This window comes from Mustela lutreola, chromosome 2 (genome assembly GCF_030435805.1).
Source record: "Mustela lutreola isolate mMusLut2 chromosome 2, mMusLut2.pri, whole genome shotgun sequence".
NCBI classification, from domain to species: domain Eukaryota; kingdom Metazoa; phylum Chordata; class Mammalia; order Carnivora; family Mustelidae; genus Mustela; species Mustela lutreola.
Window position 1 is genome coordinate 89,375,450 of NC_081291.1, and position 17,286 is coordinate 89,392,735.

The window sequence follows — 17,286 nt, forward strand, 5'->3', positions numbered from 1 at the left end:
AGTCTGAGATCTGTTAGGACACACAAACCTGACTTTGAGAATCACTGTTCTAACTAATGCAACTTCCAGGCCCTAAAGCAGGCAGTAGATTGGATGGGTGTTGCTCCAGGAAAAGGGATATAAAATAACAAGAAACGAAGGGGCACCTGGATGGTTCGGTCGGTTAAGCATCCGCCTTTGGCTCAGATCATGATCGCAGGGTCCTGGGATCGAGCCCCATGTCAGGTTCCCTGAGATCAAGTCCCACATCAGGATCCTTGCTTAGGGATCAGGATCCTTGTGCTTTTCCCTCTGCCTGCTACTCCCCTTCTGGAGCTCTTTCTCCCTGACAAATAAATATAAAAAATCTATTTAAAAAGAGTAACAAGAAATGAGTCATTATAGTTTTTAATCCTCTTGAACCATGATGCTAGCCAGGCCAATCCCTGGGACAGTCAGGAACTTGATTCTGCAGGCTGCCGCTGACCAGGCTTTCCACCAACAAATAACACCAACTTCCCAGCCAAATGCCAGTTAAGCTGCTCAATACCTAACCCACAGAAGCTATAAGCTGACACATGATTATTGTTGTTTTAAGCCACTAACTGAGCCAATTGAGGTAATTCACTATGCAGCATGACACTGGGGTAGGCAATAGAACACAGTGGTGATGAGAAATGGTATATCTTGCTCTCATGAAGCTTACAGACTACTCATGCCCTAGACTTTCCTTCAGAATCATCAAAACATTGGCACCTGATCACAGTCTACTACTCCAGACCAAATCTTACATTGTCTAATAAATATCAATGGGGAGGGTCATTCAATACCCTTGATTCATAGCTCCTGAACCTCTTCAGTTCCTATAATCTATACCTTCTCTATTTCAGCAACCCACTTCTGTGATCATGCTATGCCCTACAACTTGCCATCTGTAAAAAGTTTAACTCTAACATACAATTTTTTAAAGATTTTATTTATTTATTTGACAGAGAGAGAGAAAGCAGCAGCTCAGTGGGTGAGCAAGGAACCCGATGAGGGGCTCAACCCCAGGACCCTGGGATCATGACCTGAGCAGAAGGCAGACACTTAACCAACTGAGCCACCCAGGTGCCCTTAATATACAACTTTTTAAACCATAATAACTAGTTCTCACCATCTGGTTATTTCTCTACTCTTAAACCTGCTCTGACCTCCTTAAGAGATCCGGGTCCAGGGAACTCTCCTGTTCCCTCCCAACCAAACAACCCCTTCCTAGGTTTATTCCCTTCCTTATCCAGGTTAGATCCCATAGTGTGTCACATCAAACACTTTTCTGCCAGAACTCTTATGTAACCTGTCCTTTTTGTCCCCAGACTTGGATATTACCCCCGCCTACCGGTGCCCCACTCATCCTCTTCAGCATTACTCTCCATCCCCCAAAGATTGCCTACAATGAATCTGCACATCCATCTCCGAAGACTTTTCCAGGCTCTGGAGAGACTCCATCAGAATACACAGGGAAGGTCAAAAGTGCTGTGTTAATGCCCTTGGAAGCAGCCCTCAACTAAGGGTGGGTGAGGACACACAGAAACCACCACAGTTGACAGTCACACCTGCCATTACTATTGACCAGAAACTCTCCTACTTATACTGATCTTCTTTGCCTCTCATTTCCCAGCCCAAGGAAGGAATAACCTCATTCACCATCAGTGCATCTCTCTTTCTGCTTGAAAGATAAAGTGGAAAAAATCCTGTAAGAATGTCATTAAATTCCTTTTCCCATTCCTCTCCCCTGCCTTAAAAGAAACAAAAATAAATTAAATAAGTAAGTAAGTAAGTAAATAAATAAATAAAATCAGCTTTCCTTGCCTCTTTCTCTCACTCTTTTCCAAAATTTGTCCCTTCTATGATCAGCTAAACTTTCACCAGGACTCTGGATCCCATCACCCCCACCTTCATTACTAAGGATCTCAAATCACTCCTGAACTTACACATGAGGTGAAAACATCTCAGCTGTCATTGTAATTTACCTCCTGACAGCAACTGGTGTGACTGACCACTTCTGAAATTGTTTTCTCCTTGTCAGTGTCTGTGTCATTCCCCTCTTGTAATTTTCTTTCTACATCTCTGATCACTCCTATTCTGTGTTTCTACCAATCAGACACATCTTAAGCTTCTCTCCATCTACTTCCATCCTCATGGTCATAATGCTAGTTTAGAATACCACCATCTCAAACCAAGGTTACTGGGTGATTCCTCTACTGGCCTCCTCTGCCCTACCTCACCCCACAGCCCAAATCTATTCTCTAGATCATAGCCAGGGTGCTCTTTCTTTTATCAGGGCACTGCCCAGTTTAAAATCTATCAGTGACTCCTCAGCAGTTGGGCTTGATGGATGTCAAGGTTAGCAGCAGAGACAGGTTTACCTGGCCTTGGAGAGGTAAGACGTTCTTCCACTGCTGGGGAAATGCTGGTTCTATCTTGGAAAATCTCATTTAAAACAATTGTGCTTGAACACCAGGGCTTTTAACCAACCTGACTTTCTAACCCAGCAACAAGTGTGGAACACCACATACATTGAACCATCCTTTTGTCTTGATGTCTCACACACCTCTAAGGCTTAAGCCTTGCATATTAGCTGCAACCCTCCAAAATAATACCACCAGATTGATATTGATTAATAACAATTTCACAATTGTTAAGCTTTCCAATTTTCATGTCTTCTAAGTCTGCAAGAGGAATCATGTGCTATACACAAAAGTAAATTCAAACATAGTTACAAAAGGACATATTTTCCCTTGATTTTGGTCACCAAGATTTTCAAAATTAAATCTGTGTTTTAACTTAATAAATGTCCAAAACCCTATCTACAAAACTTTGATCTTACTTTCTATTTATGTCTTGCTCTTAAAGTCTTATTTGGATTTCCCAACTGATATGTTAGTTTTCTACTGCTGCATCCCCAAATACCACAAATTTAGTAGTTTCAAGTAATACACATTTACCATCTCTGCTTCTGTATGTTAAGAGTTGGGCAGAGCTGGTTCTATTCAGGGTCTCACAAAGTTGCAAGGTAGGTGGTGGTTGGACTGCATTCCTTTGGGGAGCTTGAGATCACATAGCTGTTGGAAGAATTTAGTTTTGTGCAGATGTAGAATTTAGTTTTGTGCCACTGCATTGCTGGCTGTTAGTCAGGCTTCATCTAAGCTCCATAGAAGTCCTCCTAGTTCCTTGCTACCTGGTCCTCGCAGACATTGACCCCATGGCAACTTACTTTTTCAAAACCAGAGGAGAGCTTTTCCAGTCTGCAAAAACAGTCTTAGAAAATATCACATATCACATATCAAAGTATCACTTTTGCCATATAAAATAACTTAATTGAGGGAATAACTACCCCATGATATCCACAGATCCTATTCATACTCAAAGGAAGAGGATTACAGGTTATGTACACCAAAGGCAACAATCTTCAGGGCCATTTTAGAATTCTGCAAGCCACAACTAACCTTAAATTTTTATTCATTATGCAAAAATATTTGCATACGTGTCAAATATTTTGAGAAATAAGTTACATAGCATCTTAAGAGAACATCATGCATTGTATGATAGATTGATTCTAAAAATGGCCCACCCCAATTATTCCCTCCCCTGTATCCATACCTCATGGGGTGTGACATCAAAACTCATCCCAGGGATTCTGAGACGTCTTAAGTCTTGCTTTGGCCAAGAGAAGACATCTGAAGTATTGGTATGAGAGTATCAAACCTAAACATGAAGAAGATTGCATGTTTTTGTTCTCGTTGTCTTGAAACCACACTATTGCCAATGATAACAAGCCCAGGATCACCTGCTACAGAATTACATACACTGTGGAACAAAGATAAGCTCCCATCTTGAGGAGTCCTAGACCAGCTACCCTTAGCTGACCCACCAACTGACCACAGACCTAGGAGAGAGCTACTCAAGTTTACCCAAGTCTGTTCCAGATCAGCAGAACCTCACTTTCAACCCATAAATTCCTAAGAAATAATACATAACCGTTGTTTAAAACTACTAAAATTTGAAGTTGTTTGTTATACAGCAATAGCTAACTGATGTATGTGGGGAAAGGCAACAAAGGACTTGGTCGTGTGGTGGAAGTAAAGTAGCCTTAAAAAGCATAATTCATTCAAAGTATCCTCAAATTTCTGTGTTTTATGTAAGAAATCACTACTGCTGATGATGGGATGTTTTCAGTCTGTGTGTCTAAGTAATCTTCATTCAAAAGACTGATGTGTGACCTGCAGTTCTTTCTACAATGAATAGAGCAATAAAGAGATAGAGAAATCAAATAGCAAAAAAAAGAATTCTGCTGTGCTGTTCTAGACACAGCTGCCCTAATAGAGAAATGTGCAGTTTCTACTTTCCTTGCAGTTTTTCAGTTCAGAATTACTTTAAAATAAATCCCAATGAAAGCAGTAATCAATTATGTCAAGAAGAAAACAAAGTTTGATCTGAAAATACTAACAGAATCTAACATTTTAGAAATAAATTACTGTGTCGTGTCCTGTGGCAACATTGTATCAAATTGCTTAAAGATAAATTGTACCATCAACTCCTGGGCGTCTGCATGTGGATTATCCTTTTTGTAGATTATCAAGGGCAAACATTTAATTTCAGGTTTTTATCCCTCTTCTCAGTGTATTTCTCTACCACCGTTCTGAATACTATCAGTCATAGCATGGTAAGAGGACAGAAATTTAGTGAAATACAGTGATAATTCACCTATACTGCATTCTGTAAGAATAAGATGTTCAATATAAGTAAATTTCCAGGATAGCCTAAAAGTTATTCAAGCCCCCTTGTTTTTTAAAAAAGCTGTAACCATTCTGATATAAATTTTGCTAGAATGTATTTTACATTTTCTTTCCTTATGAAACAGAATGTGCTTTATTCCTAAAACCTTTATTTATACAAGGTACTTTAGATGTTAAAAAGAGGTGAAGGTGAATCACATGAGATTCCAACCCAAGTGGCTTACAGTTGAAGGAAAGAGAGGGGATAAAAGACATGTACATAGATGATTCTAGTCATAAGGTCATGAGAAGAGTAATGAAAAGTGAGATACTAATTCAAAGAAAATATTGAATGCCTTTAGTGACATAAGAGAAGGGCTTTGTGGAGTTGGATCTTGAGAACAAGAGGGCTGGACCTGGGGTGAAGCCAGTGAGGTCCTTGCCCCAAGAGGAAAGTTTATAGAAGTACCCAAAACTCAGCCATCAGGACATGTAATACTTTAATGTATAATTTTTAAAAGCCAATATTAACACAAAAATATCTATAACAAACAAAAAGCCAATATTTTAAGGAAAGACTATGGTGGTTACAGTACCATGCAAAGCCCTATTAAAGTCTGAGACAAATGGAAAAATCAATAGAAGACTATTTGGTTTGGTGACTAAAGAGCCCACTAACTAGGAAGTTATGCCATTTTCTGAAATTATAGTCTATTGTGAAAAGTTAATAGTCTACTATGAGGAATGATCATTTTTGTGATCATTTCCTCTTCTTACAATTTTGGGCACCACACCCTGAGTGGAATATTGAGTGGGTAGATTGCACATGCATCAGTGACTTGCTGATAGAAGCAGATACTGGCCTCAGGCACTTTGTCTTCTAACCAAATAGTATTTTTAGATGGAATCTAAAACCTGATACCAACCTTCAAGTAGTGAGTCAGAATATTGGGTCAGAACTGCACTGCTCTAATAATAACATTAACGTGTTTTTTTCTACGCTTTCTGCTAGAGACAGTTCTCTCTAGGCAGCCTGAGGCATTCATCTGCCTTGGGGGAAATTGGGATTGTTAAACAGGAATGCAAAGAAAAAGAAAGCTATAGTTTGGCCTCTGACTTGAGAAATAGAATTTTCAAATATGCAGCTAGATTTAAAAGCTGGGCCTTATCAAAACAATAGGAATTTCTAAAATCTTTTATCTCCCCTTTTAACTTATCAAGGATAAGCTGACTCTTACAGTCTCAACATGTCTTCACAGTGAAGAGAAGTATCCCATCCACATTCAGCCAAGGCCATAGGGTAAAGAGGATGTTCTAGGTAAAGAAGATATAACTTACAGGACCTGGAAAATCCAACACTTGCTGCTTCCCATACCAAGGGATTTAGGGAAGTGAGAAACAAAAGAGGAAGGAGATGATATCTTCTGGAGATCACATTTTGTATTGCTTATTGCCCTTTTGGCTAAGATCAAGTGTGGAAATAGCATGTTTGAGAGCTGAAGGAAATAAAGACTAGAGGGTATTTTTCCAAACGCAGGGTGAAGGCATGGGAAAACACTCCTTTATAGGCTCTCTTGACTCCAACTTCAGGGACAGCCCATTAAAGTCAAACAAGAGCATGGTTAGCCAAAGAAAGAGCTGGAATTGATTTTTTTTTTCTGAGTCTGAGGTGTGGAGGGAACACGAAAGTTCTCCCATGGCCCCAAGAGAAGATAGAAAAGAAACTGAGATGAAAGCCAAAGGGCTTTCTGGAATTCATCATGGCAAGGGACAAGATCACTACACAACAGAGACCATGTGGTAAATGGCCAAAGCCATGACCAGGGGAGGGTGTGCCAATGTGAACCATGGCAAGGTCAAATAAATAAGTATGCCTATGGATGCTTAGGTTATACAGTGGATGGTCATGTGTCGGAGACTTCCAGGTCCTGACCAAGCCAGGAAACTACTCTAAGTTTTATGCGCTATCCCTTTATCAGTTTGTGTTAGTCTATTTTCTTGTCCTACATGGTAAGATGCAACCACATAGACAAAGGACAGTTTTACATAGATCAGATGAGCCAAAAGACACCATGAGATGGACACTGTCAGTGCTCTGCCAACACCCTCTTGTATGCCTTTACAAGTTCTGTGTGCGCAACACCCACCCACATGCACTTCAAGTGTGCTTTTGCCTCTAATGCCTTCACCTGACACTCTTCTTTGGAGGGATGCCATCAGACTCCTGGGACAGCTTTATCCACCTGCTACCTACCTAGTGTGAGAAGTGTCATGGGAGTAGACCTTAGGCAATGATTCATGGGGGTGGGGGATGTGTGATGGAAATAGGAAAGCCCAATCTCTTCACCTTAAGTCCCTAAATTGGGACTACTTTGAGAAATAATTTAAGATTACAGAGTCCCCCTGCAGGATCAGGTTGAAGCTACCATCCACCTGACTTTGCCTGAAATTTCACCATTCCTTGGCTGGCTCCTCCTTCTCCTCTCTTATTGGCTTCTCCTGTTTGTTACACTTGCTCTTGTTCTTTTTGAGTTTCCTGAGATAAATGCTAAATTCATGTACTTTTATTCTTTTCCATATAATACTTAAGTCTATGAATTTTCCTCTGAGTGCAGTTTTGATGTATCATTGTGAGTTTCAATATAAGGTTAATATAACAGTCATGTATTTCTAAATAATCTATAATTACTGCCTTGATTTTCCTCTTTGATATGAACTTCAAAGACTGCCTTGTAATGTGTTTAAGTTTCTATTAGGTTACATATATATAAATATCCACATAAAAACATGTATGTGCATATTCGGGGCGCATGGGTGGCTCAGCGGGTTAAAGCCTCTGCCTTCGGCTCAGGTCATGATCCCAGAGTCCTGGGATCAGCCCCGTATCTGGCTCTCTGCTCAGCAGGGAGCCTGTTTCCGCCCCCCCCCCCACGCCTACCTCTCTGTCTACTTGTGATCTCTGTCAATTAAATAAATAAAATCTTTTAAAAAAGGATTAAAAAAATGTATGTGAATGTTCATAGCAGCATTATTCATAATAGCAAAAAAAAAAAAAAAAACCAGAAACAACCCAAGTGTCCATCAACTGAAGAATAGATAAATGAAATGTATAATGTGCATGTAATGGAATATCATTTAGCAATAAAAAAAAAGGATGACCTTCTAATACATGCTATAACATGGATGAGTCTTAAAAATATCGCCCTAAGTGGGGCGCCTGGGTGGCTCAGTTGGTTGAACGACTGCCTTGGGCTCAGATCATGATCCTGGAGTTCCGGGATCGAGTCCAGCATTGGACTCCCAGCTCCATGGGAAGTCTGCTTCTCCCTCTGACCTTCTCCTCGCTCATGCTCTCTCTCACTGTCTCTCTCTCAAATAAATAAAATCTTTTAAAAAAATCACCTTTAGTGAAAAATGCCTGTCACAAATGACCACATGTTATATGATTACGTTTATGTGAAATGTCAAAAATAGGCAAATCTGTAGAGATAGAAGTAGTTTAGTGGTTGCCAGGACTGGGGGAAGGAAGGAATGGGTTATGAATGCTAACAGGTATAGGGTTTCTTTGGGGCTATGACAAAATGTTTTGAGATTAAATAATGATAATGGCTAAACAATTGTGAATATACAAAAAAACACTGAATTGTACATGTTAAAAGTAAATTTTATATTTTATGAATTATATGTCAACAAAGCTATTATTTTTTAAAGATACTGTTGTAGCACAAAATGTTTAAAAAATTGGAAGTCCTATATCCATATACTACAACCATAGGATCCATGTCCATATACCCTATATCCATAAATTGCTTGCTCCTATATGTATATTCAGAAAAAATAGCCTTTTTAAAATATAACATACATAAGATATGTATAACTTAAAATATAACTTACATAAGAGTGCACAATTGGTGTACAATTAGATAAATTTTCTAATGATAAACACACCAGTGAAACAACTACCTAGACCAACATAAAGGACTTTTCTTTCACTCTAGAAGCCCCCTGAGTATTCTCACCAGACACTACTTAGGAGGACTTCTTTAGAGAATCCTCAACTCGAGGTCTACTTCTGAGAAACCCAACCTTAGACAGTGCAGACCCAAAGGTCCTTTTTCTTTGTTGCACCCAAATGTCCAGAAGCCATCCTTGGGAAAAGAGAAGCAGAAAAAGGAAATCCAAGAAGAGTCTAAGCTTTTACCCAAAGGCATTAGAGTTAGAAGTTATACTTTGAATATCCTGAGTGATTAAACTGAAAGGAAATGGCTAAACCTGAGAAAGACTGAAATAGTAATTAGTGAGTGGACATTGCCATAGCTCTTCAAGGGCTAAGGGACTGTTAGGAGGTCAAAGCTGATATAGAGAAATAAGGCAATGACCAGTTTGCCTGCAGTCTGATGCCAGGTGAGTTCATCAGGTGACCCCATCAGAGAGAAACTATGTGATGCCCAGAACTCAGGGACTGACACATGGCTGTGTGCCCACTGGAGGGGAGTTGGTCAGCACTGCTTGTACTGTGACCCTAAACAAGTAATTTACCATCTCTTGGCCTTTAAGTCCTTAACTATAAATAAAAGAAAAAGATGCTGAATTCTATGTAGTTTTCACATCAATGGTAATCTAATTGTAACTAGTTTCAAAGAACTTCCACTTTTACATCACAAAAGGCAACTACTCATCCATATAAATGACCAGCACATCCTAGGTTCTAGCCTCAGAGAAGTGATGACAGAGACATCTAGGACAGCCTTCCCCAGGGCAGAGAAAAGGGTCAAGTTCCCTGGTGGCCTTCAGCCGCCTAGTACTCACAGGATGCTCTTTGAAGAGGTAAGTCTGTCCCTTTCTGGAAGAATATGCTCAGCTGTCCCTTTGAGAATAAACTAAACTCCTATCCTGTGGGAAAGACTTGAATGCAGTCAGCTATAAGCCAATAGTTGGAGAGGACTACTTTTAAAAATACAACAATCTAAAATGTTAGAGTGAAAGAAGATGGGTGAAAGGGAGACTAGTGCTAATGAATACCAGACTGGTGAGATTGCTCCTACAGGTGAGTATTCAGTCCTGACATTGTCCATTATAACGGACACCTCAACAGAGAGCGAATTCAGAGCTCCTCTGAGTAATACTCAAGATCATTCATGATCTGGTTCTTTAGACTCCTTCAAAGTCATGTCCCATCAATTCTGTGTGCTGTTGGGTCACAGAGTATTGCTCTGCTATTTCCCCAAAACATGCCCTGTGTTTTTGCACCTGCTTCTTCTGCTTTGGACTTTTTATATATTTTATATTCAAGAACTCTTATTTTGCTTTATGAGGTCAGACTCACTTAATAGCCAAATGGGTTGGATCATGTTTTTAGAGAATATAACTATAAAAGACAGTTTGGGGATAATTGGAGAGTTTGTATATGGCCTGGATATTAGATCACAGTAGGAAGTGTTGCTAATGGTAAAGGGTTATGCCATGGAATGCCCCTACTTTTAAAAGATGCCCATAAATTATTTAAGATGGAATGCTTGATGTCTGTAACTTACTTCCAAATGGATCAGAAAATATATAAAGAGAAGATAAAACAAGGATAGCAAAATGTTATCAATTGTTTTATCCAAATGGTGGTATTCAGATGTTCCTTGAGTTGTTTTTTTTTAAACTTCCTTTATGTTTTAGAATTTTCATAATGAAAGTTGGGGAGGACTAAAGTAAGTTCTTGGTGTTATCCTAAACCAACTGTAATTAATATGTGGATGTTCTTTCTTTCTTTCTTTCTTTCTTTCTTTCTTTCTTTCTTTCTTTTTTTTTTTTAAGAAGCTGTCTTAGATGTTGTCTTCTCAGTAATGTCATCTTCATCCTCCACGTTGTGGACTCACATCTTCCAGTACAAATACCAGTATAAAGCATTCTTACTGACACATACACAGTAAGATTATTTGTCAACTTATTGCTTGTGTTTGGTCCTCACTATTTTTACCCTCTTTCACTTCTCAGATGCAATCAGGACTCAAGGAACTTTGGCCCAAAGTGCCAAACTTGGGAAAGAGCTTGTTAAACTGTAAATTCCTATTTAAGTGTGTTTGGTCAAGTTACAGGTATAAAAAATTTCCAGCACTGGAAACTGAAGTAATCATGGGAAGCTTTATGAAAAAAGTGGTAAAAAAAGAAAAGCCTTGAGAAGCAAAATCCAATTTGGATTTGGGAGAAGGCATTCCTGGTAGAATATAAATATGGAAAAGACCCAATGGCCAAAGTCTATTTGTATGGCAATGAATGGAATTCATTCAGCATTCACTCATTCAGCAACTATTTATTGGTACCTGCTGTGAACAAAGCAATGTGCTAGGGACTTAGGATAAAATGGTGAGCAAAGCAGACAATGTTGAATGTTCTAGATTCTCAGAGCTGTGGACAAAATAGAGCTCACCACCTATTTTTGTTAATAAAGTTTTATTGAAACATAGCCACATTCATTTACTCACATTTTGTCTGTGGTTTTTGCACTACAATAGCAGAGTTGGGTAGTTGTGACAGAGAATTTGGGCCCACAGAGTCTAAAATATTTACGATTTGGCCTTTTACAGAAAAAAAAAATGTTGACTCTTGCCTTAGATCATACAGTATTGTGTGGAGACAGATATTAGTTAAAGAACTACTAATAAATTAAAAGTATAGCTTTGATAAGGGCCAGGGGAATACATAATAAAGGAACTTGACCTATTAGAGTAATAAGAGAAGACTCCCTAAGGAAAACAAAAATTTCGGTCAAAGCTTAAGGTTGAGTAGAAGCTGAGCAGATGAAGCAGAAAAAGAAGACCATCTCAAGCACAGAGAATATCACATGTAGAGGCCCTATGGGAATATGGGGAGTTTGAAGGAATAAACAAACTTCACTGTGACTATAGTTCAAAGCATGAGGGGAACAGGGTACAGGGTGAGACTGGAGAGGAAGGCAAAGGTCAGAGCACAAAGGACTCTGTACGCAGGTATGGAGGTTGTCTTTAAGCTTAGAGTAAAGAGAATCCATTGATATATTTTAAGCGCTTGAGTGATATGATCCAACATTCTAAAAGATCTCTCAAGCTTCCCATGGAAGAGATAGCAGTGGTGTCATGTTCCTCATTGCCTAAATCCCTACTTTGTTATCCTTCTTTGTCATTTAGAATCACAAAGACAGGGGACCATGATTTACCAAACTATCTAAGGACTTGAATGTTGTCTCTGAACCTCAGGCCCACAGCCCTTTCCATCTGCTGTGTCCCTTGCTGCAGCCTGGGACTGTTTTTGCCTGAACCCAAGCTGATATTTCCAGGATTATCCAGCCACAGGAGAGATATCCTGTATTGTAACCCACTGGCTTGCTCAGACCAACACGATTGCCTTACACCATATTTACCCAAGATCAAGCTTCCCTGCCTTACCCATTTCCTGCAATCAGTCCACTGCCAATGCACTGGGTCTGTGGAGCTTCCAGGCTCTCAAGTCTGGTTGGTATGGCTGAAGCAAATGTTTATTTCCAGCTCCTGACTCATCTGCTTTTACAGTTCGATGGCTACCAGCAGACCACGATACTATCGATTATCAGACCCCTGGACCCTCTGCGACCCCTCTGACCACAGTGAATTTCTCCAGCCCCTATCATGCTATGCAAACCATGACTTGGAAGTCATCTGTGGTGCCATTTTCTACCTCATGTACAATCCATCCCAGGTTCTGTCCATGGTAGACATAGCTCTCAGATTTGCCCACTTCCTCATCTCAAGGGATTAAGTGACAGAGGTTTATGTCTTGCTCTCATTTTATGTCCATTGGGGGGCAGATGTGCTCTGCTGCATGTTATCTTCACTCTGTGACCGAAGCTAATGGAGTAGCCTTCCATCCAGAAAATTGCTGGCAGTGTGGCAGATAACAAAGAACATGTCAACCTCTTACTGTTCACAAATGTCCCTGTCAGGTATCACTGCTATTGGGAAAGAGTCTCAGGTGTGCAGTCTTTTGACCCCCCACTGAATCACACAAGGCCTCTGCTTGGCCTGTAAGCCTTCCTTATCAAGAGATAAAGAGCCCACAAAGCCTATCCCAGGCTTATCACCTTGTGTTGGAATATCTTACAGATATAATAAAAACTTGCCATGCTAATCCCAATCCTAAGTATTATCCAAGTAAAATGAAAGTTTATATTACTAAAAAACCCTGTATATTAATTTCTATAGAAGTTGATTAAGTTCCATCAAACTGGAAACAGGGACACCTAGGTGTCTCAGTCGGTTAAGCATCTTCCTTCAGCTCAGGTCATGATTTCAAGGTCCTGAGGTGGAGCCCCACTTTGGACTCCCTGCTCGGCGGGGAGTTTGCTTCTCCCTCTCCCTCTATTCTTTCACCCTGCTTCTGTGCTCTCTCTATCTAATAAATAAATAAAATCTTAAAGGGAAAAAAAAGTTTGGAGTTAGAGATGGAAATAGGTTTTCATCTAACCTCACAGATCTCAGATTGTCCTTGCTCTTGTCCATGTCTGTCGTTCCTTCCTGATGGTCTGGTTAACCTGTTTACAACAACTTTGGGCCCCAGACCCTCAACAGCTCTGCCAGGTCCCACAGGGGTATGTGTAACTGCCTTACTAAGTCACGCACAGCAGCTGTTTCTCCTGTTGATCCTGACAGAACACCCGCCTTAATGCCTTTTATGTGATGACACCGCTTGGCCTTAATGCATGAGGTTTCTCTCTCTCTCTCTCTCTCTCTTTTTTAAGAGAAGGGGAGAAGCAGTGGGAGGGGAAGAGGAGGAGAGAGAATCTTAAACAGGATCCACACTCTGCATGGAGCTCCACGTGAGGCTTGATCTCACAACCCTGAGATCATGACCTGATCAAGAGATGGATGCTTAACCCACTGAGCCACCCAGGCACCTTGGTTTTCTCTGTCTTTTTAATGAGTGTTCTTCATTACAAAAGAAAGAAGTGTGTCTGAGTGAATCCGCCTGTGGAAAGTCACAGCTACGATGGGGAAGTTCATGCCCACTTACTTAGTATCTATTAATGTAGTCCTTATGTACTGACATGAATATGCTATCTACTCAAACTTTCTGCCATGATTCATGCAGACAAAAGCAGTTGCAGGAGACCTTGACCAAGGCCTCACAGTGAGTTTTGCTAAAAGCATGGGAAATGTAATTAGCTCCTTCTTCTCATTCAGGTTTGTCTCTCATTGCAGACATAATTCTTGAGGCTTCTCTCTGCAACCTGCCCCCACATCCCCAGCATGAGTTCCCTACCCTTGATTAGAAACAGAAAATGGCCAAGTTCAATGCTGACTTGTATTTCCCTTTCAGGAAGCTCTTATTTTCCTTCACCCTCCTTGGATGTCCAACATCTCTTGACTCCAGCCCCTACTATCAATGCCAATGATAGCTTATGTTTCTCCCAAACAGTCACAGGTGTGACATGCATAGTTTACCCAGTATTCACCAAGTAATGTACAGAACCATCCTATGACCCTTACATCAATACTGTGAAGCCTCCATCTGCCAAATCAGAGGAATCCAGTTCATTCCAGAGGCTGTCCTTCCTTGAATGGGCAGAGAGACTCATTCATCTCATTCATGTTCTGGTGTCCTGGATCCTGTTAGGGTACAGGGGTGGGTGGTTGGAGGGTTTATTGTTTGTTAATGGGACAGAAAGTCAAATATCTTACTAGGAAGTCTCATGAAATAATTTGGACTGATGTGTGGAAAGTTAAAATGGTCCAGAAGTTTCAGCAAAATGGTGTCCTGGGACGTGTACTCAGGCAAGCAGTGAAAGGAATGGGGGAAAGTTCATCCAGTCATGAATATATTAGGCCAGGGCTGTGGGGATTAAGAAACTCCAGGCTCCGGGATTGGTCCTTTAAAAAGGATGCCCACCAGCTGAATCCCAGCATATAAAAAGCCATACTTGGGCTGATATTGTTCAGGACACGCAGATTGATGGGTAATGAACAGTTGTCAACTGACGTCAGTAAAACTCACTGTAAGCCCTAACTCCTTGGAGAGCGTAGACTTCCCAATATATCACCAAGTTCGATTAGGCTCAGTTCAGGAATCATTTTGGCTTGAGCCTACAGACTGAAGGCCTTTAGTACCTGCTGTTAAGCAGAAATGGGACAGGGAAGATATAAAGCTACAGATAATGATTTTTCTGTGATGGGTAATGGTTTGATTAGTTCTTCTCTAAAAGGGTTAAACATTCCAGTGTCAATCATTATGAAAAAGGCAGGTCCTCAGACAAGAAACTGAAAGTTTGGAGGTGGATAGAGCTCTCCTGCCAGATTTTAAAGAGGGAGAGTTTCTAGGCATGGGCTTCTTCCCAGTATACGCTAGAATGATTATTGATACTTTGGGAAAGAGTTAGAGTGGTCTGCAAGATTTGAAGAGCAGGCCATGTTTTAGACACCAGCTATGTGGCTTCATAGTACTCTTAGTATTTGTTGTTACTGTTTCCTGTTGTTACCTTTCAGCTGGCACAATGGTTCTCAGCCCTGGCTGCACATTAGAACCACCCGGGGAACTTTTAAAACTACCTCCCCTCTGAGCTGCACTCAAATAAATTTAATCAGAATCACTGAAGGTAGGGCCCAAGCATGATATATTCAGTATCTATCTCAATCTATTTAAAGTGTGTGTGTGTGTGTGTGTTAATACACATACACATATATATGTAAATATAAAATCAGTGTGTGTGTGTATATATATATGATCTCTGAATATGCATTGTGTTTGTATATATAATCAGTGTGTGTATATATATAACCTATATATATATATATATATGATCAGCATATGTAAGATACATATTTAATCAGTACATTCACAAAAATGGTTATATATATATACACATACGTGTGTGTGTGTGTGTGCGTGTGCGTGTGTGTGTGTGTGTGTGTTTAACACTCCAGGTGATTCTAATGTGCAGCCAGAATAAAAAACTGCTTTACTAACCTTTCTTGGAAGTATTCCAACCCTGCCTCCACTTCACTACTGAGACCATATGAGGCAAATAGGCAAAACCAGGACGATCATGGCAATGGTTTTATTGAGGAGAATATTAAATGAGTTGGGGTTGCTAACAATTTGGGGCACAAGATTCCCACCCCATAGCAAAACTGATAATTTCTGCAGATATCATTGGTTTTTTTTAAAAGATAGATACAAGGGGTGCCTGGGTGGCTCAGTGGGTTGGGCCTCTGCCTTCGGCTCGGGTCCTGATCTCATGGTCCTGGGATCGAGCCCCACATCGGGCTCTTTGCTCGGCAGGGAGTCTGCTTCCCCCTCTCTCTCTGCCTGCCTCTCTGCTTACTTGTGATCTCTCTCTCTCTTTCTCTGTCAAATAAATAAAATCTTAAAAAAAAAAAAGATAGATACAAGTTTTCTTGGGTAACTAAAAATGACCTAATTTGTTTAAATAATTCTATAATAATATATTTTTAAGATTTGTTTCTACCAAGGGTTGATAATATTTTAATGAAAAGAAAATGTGTCTAATGTTTGGTTTCCTGACAAGTCAAAGGATGATATACAGGGGATGGTAAGTAAGAACCTCCTGAAAGCATGTCAGCTAAACAACATGTATAGTTATGTAAGACCAGCCCTTCTCCCTTGCACTTTTCCTCCTAAATAATAGCTTAGTTTTTAAATTCCTCATCCATAAGCCACGGTTCTCTCTTTAAACTTTCACGCTGGTTGTATTTCATGCAATAGATAACTATGACACAAGGTGACTGGCTTTTGCTTAAAACTATCTCCTGCTAGTTTATTTTATTGTAAGATTGTAGTATATAATACGTATAACATAGAAACTATGTGTTAACCAGCTGCTTATGTTACTGAAGAATCTTAGTCAGGAGCAGGTTATTAGTATAATAGTTTTGGGGGCATCAAAAATTATACACAGATTTCCAACTGCACAGCAGGTCAGTGACCCAACCCCTGTGTTGTTCAAGGGTCAAATGTATGATGAAATAATTACTACAATAAGGTTAGTTAACACCCCGTTACCTCATGCTTACCATTTGTTTTTGGTGTGCTGAGAACATCTAAGATTTCCTCTTGACAACTTTCAAGTATATAATACAATTAGTTAACTATAACTATTCATTGCTTACTACATGCTGTAAATTAGACCTTTAGAACTTATTTACCTCTGAATTGGAAATCTGTACCCTCTGACCAACATCTCCCCATTTCTCCCAGCCCCCCAACCCTTAGCAACCACCATTTGGCTCTCTATTTCTATGAGTTCAGCATTTTTAGATTCCACATTGAAGAGAACCTATAGCATTTGTTTGTTTTTTTCACTTAGCGTAATGCCTCCAATGTCCATCCATATACTTGCAAAAGATAACATTTCCTTCTTTTTTGTGGCTTATTTTCCAGTGTTTATGTGCATGTGTGTGTTTCTTCATCCATTTATTTGTCGCTGGATACTTAGGTCATTTCCATGGCTTAGATAAGGTGAATAATGCTGTAATGGATATGGGAGTGCAGATACCTCTTCAAGATAGTGGTTTCATTTCCTTTAGATATATAG